This window comes from Chaetura pelagica, unplaced genomic scaffold (genome assembly GCF_000747805.2).
Source record: "Chaetura pelagica isolate M959 unplaced genomic scaffold, ChaPel_1.0 scaffold344, whole genome shotgun sequence".
NCBI classification, from domain to species: Eukaryota; Metazoa; Chordata; class Aves; order Apodiformes; family Apodidae; genus Chaetura; species Chaetura pelagica.
Genome location: NW_009953098.1, coordinates 3,032,054 through 3,039,737, shown reverse-complemented (window position 1 = coordinate 3,039,737; position 7,684 = coordinate 3,032,054).

Below are 7,684 nucleotides of genomic sequence, written 5' to 3'. Positions count from 1 at the left end.
CTAAAATTTTGTTTTATGTATGAATGTGTTGACTGATTTTTCTCCAAAATAGTCTCTGTGGTAGGTGTTAGCTGATTGGTTTTTAATTTTTAAAAGACCTAATCCTCCCTTTCAGGAGATAGCTGCTGATGTATTTATTTTATCTTGCATTACAAAGGAGTATGACAATACCAAAAATGTGGCAGGTAGCTGAGAATGGGTCTGGTGTCACAGCTACTTTATTTGGATGCTGAATAAATGTGTTCTGCTGAAGAGAAACCAAGATAATGAGAGACTCAGGAAAATCTAGGGGTGATTTGGTGTGTGGTAGTGTGCTGAGACCTCCTCATGCAGACAGACCCCAGCAAGCAGAGGGAGATGGGCATCCCTAGGGGCTGCTGGAGACCTCAGTCCTTGCCCCTTCCTTGCCTCTTTCTTTGACCTTCATTCTTTGACACCTCATTATCATCCCAGGGAAAACAGGCTTGACTTGGGGAAATTAATTTTTTACCAATCTGATCAGAGTAGGGTAATGAGAAATAAAAATCAAATCTTAAGACACCTTCCCCCTACCCCTCTTTTCTTCATGGGCTTAACTTCCCTCTTGATTTTCTCTACCTCTGCCCTCCAAGTGGTGCAGGGAGACAAGGAAGGGGGTTTGTGGTCAGTTCATCATGTGTTGTCTGTGATGCTCCTTCCCTCTCATGATCTTCCTGTGCTCCGGGTGAGGAATTCAATAAGAGCTTTGGCTTAATGGAGCTTTGGCACTGCTGTGATTATTGTGACGGTTTATTGGTGTAGTGCATTATGAAGACAAAGGCCCATAGAATTCATAGAGCTAATTTATGACCTATTCTGCCTTTCCTAATTGTGTATGTGCACTCTTCTTGAAATCATTGATAGATTTTAATATAAATTCAGTGTGGTGTGAAGCCTTATTCTTATTTCTGCTAAAGCACTCAAGGCTTACAGTCAGTTTATGATGTTTACCTAATTTACTGCTAATGATGCTGCTGAACTGTAGACAATGATTAACAGTTATCGCACAGAATACATTAACAGAAACATTTTAGTATCATGCTTTTTCCACCTCTTCAAATGGACTTAGCATTTAAATTAAACTCTAACTCATACAAGTAAAATGGAAGTTTTGTGCCACTATTAGACTTCATGATATGTTTTTTGCTATGTTCAACCCTTGAAAAGTGAAGAATACTAGTATTCATCAAAAGTTTTTTGTTAAACTAAAAACTTAAAAGGCAAGTAAAAAATGTGCTCAGCCAACATACAGAAAACTAAAGCATCTGATTTAAATGAGTAGACAACTTTGATCCTGTTGGGAGAGGGGCAGAAATCAGTGTGCATCTTGAGTTCTTTGTGAAATGTTTAAGAAAAGGAGCTGAATTTTATTGCAGTTCACAGCAAATTAAGATAGAAAATATTAGGATTAGAAATGGGAATAAAAATGTATCTTTGAGTGGCATATAGAATAGGAATTCTGCCATTATAAGATGACAGGGAGCAAATTTATTAGTAGTATAAATGGATTTTCAGGTATTCCAAACAAAAGTAATAATTTGCATCTATTTTTTTGATATAGGGCAGAGATAAAAAAACATGGCAGAGCTGTATTTCTGACTTTTTAGAAGATTTTAGAGAGGTGGTCCACAGTCAAGTAACTTCAATAGATACAGGTTCCTAAAGGATCACAAGGCATTTAGTATTTCCATTCCATGATACTCCAGACTAGATGATGGTACAAGCTGTGACCAGAGATTTACAATTTTTAATAAAGGAATCGGTATTCTTATGTCTACCAAATTCTGAATATCTTTTTATATCCTTAATGGGACAGATGTAGATACAACTGAACAAAACATGGTTCTAGTGGTTTTGTGAATCAGACTGGACATGGGAAACCAGCAAAGAAGTTGACCATCAAGCAGGAAATGAATACAATTTCTTTTAAATTTTTTTCTGACTGCTTGTACATTTATGGATTAGGAAAATGGGAGCGTTTGCTCCTCAAAATACACTCTCCTTTGCATGTGTGTATAGAAAAATATGGATGAGAGAGACCTAGATGCAAATACATTAATGTTTGGGAGTGGTATCTTCAACCTCTAGTGTTTGTCATCTCCCAGAGAATATCCCAGTCTGTTTTGTTTAGTTTCTTTTCTTTTGTATGTATCTTTCTATGGTGATGGAAATGCATTCCAGAGTAGTGGATGTATTACTGCTTTTTTTCTTCCTTATTTGATCTTACAGTGTGTATCTTATTTCAAATTACTGAAGACTTTTCTTCCTACAAGTAAATTAACATGATTGTCCATTAGAAAGTAAATCTGTTCCCTGGCACAAGTGGCAGTTCCTTGATAGCAGTAGAACGTTGAGCTTATTGAGTCATCAGGTTGGCTTAACCTGCACATCAACTTTCAATTTTTAACATTTTATTACCACTTTGAAATGTGGAGTTCTTGGAATATTTTGGTCAGATGTGTCAAACCATAACCAATAATGAGTAATTCACTAGGTAGCAGTTTGTCGGTTTGGCTTTTACTCTAGTACCTCTGTTAAATTAACTACAGATACAAGATCAGATGCAAGTCTTCACAAGCTTGTTCATGCTCAACTGATCTGCAAAGCTTGCTACTTTTTCAGAGGTAAAAGCTACATTATTGTAAGCCACTAAACAGAATGCATGGCTTCAGAAAAAAGTCTGGTTTATGTAGAACTGTATTAGATTCCAGCAATATAGTTGCCTCTCTGTCTAGTATCTTGTGACAACTGGGCTGTCTTAAGTCAGCTCCGTGGTGGTGGAAGGTGCTCATAAGGAAATGCACCTAATAGGAGTAAACATAACCATAGCAGAGGAGCATAAGGAGAATTTTCAAAAGCTGAACTCTTGGCCTCAGACCACTGTAGACACCCAGGCACAGACAAAGCAGATTAGAAGTTACAGTGAAGTCTTTTTGACTAGTTTTAGCAGTAGATTTCAAGAGACAAAAGAACGTTTATCTCAGATATGACTATGATGGTTTTTTCAAACTCTTGAATTTTTCACCAGATATGTGGTTAATTTTTTTATTTTTCTGTATTTTTAATCATATAGGTGAGGTGATCAGGTGTGACTATGGTGGTTTTGAGTGAGGGTAGGGGAACTAATACTATAAAAAGAACCTACTAGAACCCAGTTCTCTGAAAAACTCTGAAAATTACACATCAGGACTATAATTCTGTATTCAGAACTTCTCTATATATCCAAAAAGGCATTTCATTGTCCATCTAGTTCCTACTTGAGACACTTCTGATATAGGCAGACAGTGTTACAGAAGCAGAGAAGCAGAAAATGCACTTAAACCAGCCATTCTTACTTGAAAAGTGTTGCTTAATTGCTAAGACTGAAATATGAATTTTTATACCAGAGGAGTTTCCTGGTGATCAAGGGCTAAGAGGAAGAGATTAGCATGCATAAAAAGGTGTTGTGAACTGCTGGGAAAGAATGAAGTTGGGGGTAATCTGCATACAGATGCAGTATAGGGAAGAAGCAAAATCAGAAGTAAATAAACCTGCAGGATGCAGGTTAGTTTCATATGGACCATGAAGTGGGTACTCATGGAGAGAGGGTCTCCCAGCCTATGGCTTTCAGATGTGATTTTTCAGAAACTGTAGAAAGGTGCTTATGTGGTAGAATGCTGCTTGATTTTCTTTTCAGATATGTATTTGTTTCTGGAGTGAATTTTTCTGTAAAATTTGTTAGAAAGGGATGAAACATTTTAATTGTCTCCTGGAATTTTTGGTCAGAAATTACATTGATTAAAATTGTTCATAAAAGGGCAAGACCACAGGCACATCTGTCTGAAAGTCACTGAAGTTATTAACTTATCAGTGGTATCATTAAAAGAAAAATACTTTATGCAAATGTATTTAACTTTACAGATAATTATTCATATTTTGGGCAGATTATTATTAGACATTTGCCCTCAGTCATATTGGCGATTTCTATTTGACTCTATCAGAATTGGTAGACATGCTCCATGCTAGAAGACAGTATCTAGCTGTAATTTTAGTTGGTTACATGACAGAATAGGACCAGCAACTAAATTCTTAACTAACATTGAGATAAAATGAGCACGGTACTGAAAATTTCAAGTGTTTGCATTTATGTTCAGCTCGCAAAGCTGTGCTCTATTCAAATAAAGATAGAAAGTGGATGACAAGACAACATTGTGAGCAGGACTACTGGCTTTTGTTAGTTATGGACTGCCTAAGTGATCAGTAAACATTTTGGCATATCTTTTAACCTTTACGTTACTCAAAGACAGTAGAATTACGCGTGGTAATGTTGCCAACTCAGTTGTGTAGCATTTTAAATGAAAATGACTAAACTGATTCACTACAAGTGTGTTATTGAAGTTTCGTAAAAACAGTAAAATTGACAACTAAAATTAGTCCCTTCTCTGGTTCTCTTGGTTACAATGAATGGCATTGTGAAACAGATTTGGCTCAGTATCAGGAAACAGAGCTGGGTAGACTCTATTGAATTAATAAAAACTTATTAAAGCCATTAGAGATTAAGAATATCTTCCTGATGAATGGTGTTTGTTTTCTTCATTTTCAAAGCTCATGATACTGTTTTCTATTCCTGAAAATAATAAGGAAGATCGTAGTAGAACAAACACTCAAAACCAAATTATGTTACCAATTTCCTTTGCTTTTTCTTAAACACACTCCTAGTCATATATTTGTCATATTTCATGGCAGTACATAAAAGCCAACTTTTATTTATTTTTGTGTCATCTGTGTGCTCTTCATCTTATAAGCATTAAAAGAACCCTCTGGTTAGAATGTTAAGGGATTTTTATTCCTTCTTCATTAGATCAGTGAAAGAAAACAAACATTATTTTGAAAATGTAATTGAACTTAAAAAAAATACAATTATGCAAGGCAGTAAATGACCATGGACCAGTTAAATTTTATTTTGAACAAGTTTAATTTTTAATATAAGACTATTTCAGGTACAGTAGGCTACAACAGTTAGCATAATTTGTTATTATAATATATTTTACAGTGTAGCAGGTTGAAATGGGTTCTATATTTTTAAATTAGTTTTTTGGATATTAAAGAACTTAATGGCTATGGAATTTGTACCAGAATCATGATAATTTTTTAATGTCTAAGCAAGCTTTAAAGAGTTTTAAGGCAATACAAAAAGCTGCTTAAATTATTAAAATTACTAGTTTTTTCTACTAGCAGAGAAGCAACAGAAGAATTCATGAGCTACCAGAAAAACAGAACATTTGTACAAGGTATAAAATATTCTGCAAAGCAGGCTGCATTCATCATGTATTTCATTAGTACGCACTGTTGGTGCACTTCTCCACTTTGGCGCCAAGTGAAGTTCAATGCCGGGAGAAGGGCATCAGAGAATGAATGGATTCCAACACTACTATTACCTTATGAGCTATTGCTCATTTTACCACTTCAGTGTTGGGAGAGATAAATTTTATAATCCTGAAGTTCTTTGGATTAGTTGCTTAGAACCTTTTTGTAAATTATAATACTCTAAAGCACCTGATTTGTACATTTTTGAGCTAAGAAGAACTTATCAAACAAAAACACTGCATACTGTACCTGTGCCAAAGTAGCTCATGGGAAGTTTGAATACCACTGAATGGCATGGTGCCAGCAATATCTTGAGCTGACTGTTCTGTCTTAAAGTAACAATCTAGTAACACTTTAAGCTTAAAAAATGAAAATCTCAATTATATAAAGCTTTGGCTATCTGTAAGCAAAATAAAGAGGAGATTTTTTTAATGCAGTGGGCCAGTAGATGAGATGAGGAGGTGGTCTGCTTAAATCTTTTCTGAGCTAACATAATGAAAGGGTGATAAAGACTCAGTTGCATACACTTAAAGAACACTCTCTCTGGGTCTAGTTGCATCTTCTCTAGGTGACTTTGCTTTGAAATAAATAATGATCTTGCCTGGTAGGGAATTGTTGATTATGGCATACTATGCAGTTGAGAATTATAGGAGCAATTTATTTACTGAAAGTATTTATTTTGTATCCAGTATTTATAGGGTATCAATTAGGCATTATAGGGCATCAATTAGGAGACAGTAGATCCTAACAGTCATAAGTGAAGGAAAAACGTTTTTTAGTAAAGGAAGATATACTTTCTAAACTAGATCCCAAAACGTTTTAGGCCCTAAAGTGAACCACACACAATTTTCTGAAAAATTTCTGTGAAAAATTAAAAAGGCTTGTAGCTCTGTTGGCCTCTCTCTGGTTGTCAACCAGTGAGGATGGCAAAAGTGATTTTCTAAGGCACTTTTTGTTCTTAGAAATTCAGACCAGATTTTTTTACTATGGAATGGTCCCAAAGAGGTATGTACAGCCCAGAGGTGTTTTTAAAGTATAGAATTACATGGGCTTCATTTGCACTGTGATAAACTTATGGTCACAGAGCCTCATCCTGTATACATGACAATCTCCATTCTGTGACAGAGGTGCAGTGTTTGACAGATAAACAGTAGTTATTTATTACCTGGACACCACAATTGCTGCCAATCTCAGCTAAAGCTATTTCTGGCACCTGGATTCAACTAGAAGAGCCATATCCTATGACTCTGATAGGCACCTGCCCATGAGCATACGCAGGCCTCTTAATACATTTCATAGAGAGAAAAAACTTCATTGTGAAGCTTGATGATTTATATTAAGGAAAGATGTGTATGCTTAAAAAATGTTACCATATGGTAGTACTACAAGAGAAAGTGTATGAAGGATTATGGTGATAGTAAGTGCTAATCAGACTCTCTCATATTCAATACTTTTTCTTTTTTGTTTTCAATGTCAAATTGTGGCATTCAGAAGTTATCAGGGTTTTTTTTAAGAACTATACCCATTATTTTGGATGCTGGGCGATTTGCCTCTTTCAGGCTTAAGTCCAAAGGATATGCCTTGCTTCTAGTTGCCAGGATTTGCAAATGTGTCCCCCATCATACAAGGTCATCAAATTTGTCAGGCATGATTTGCCCTTAGTGAAGCCATGTTGACTGTCACCAATCACATCCTTATTTTCCATGTGCCTTAGCATAGTTCCCAGGAGGATCTGCTCCATGGTCAAAAAGCTGCACATATTTTTGAAACCTGAAGTTCTTCCCCTCACTTCTGCATATCCTTTTAGCTAGTTTAAGAGCTTTACACTCAGTATTGTACTTTTCATGTGCCACTTCTTTCTGTTTTTAAGAAACATGCATTTTTAAAGGCCACCCTGCTGCAGATACCATTTGGTAGCACAATACCTGGACATCCACTACTTCTTCTGAATCTAGCCTTAATGTCTTACTGCTGCACCTCCCATCACAAATGTTGCACTCTTTTCTTAGTTCTTTCAAAGGTAAAAGCCCTCATTAATGTAAAATAAAAATTGGTCTGAAAAGTTTTGCTCTTTATTACTTGTCAGGTATTTCTTGACAGCCTGGAATTTACACAAACCTCTGCTTGATCTTTCACTCTCTGACAGCCTCTGACTGAAAGTTTGTTAAAGGGTGCCAACAGATCTTGCATATTAACATCTATGTTAGACTGCCTTTTTAAAAAGCATTTCTGTATTTTTAATGGTGACAATTGTATGGTATTAGCATTGGAATTATTGTTCCTGATTATATCAATTGACAATGTTTTCTGAAATCTACCT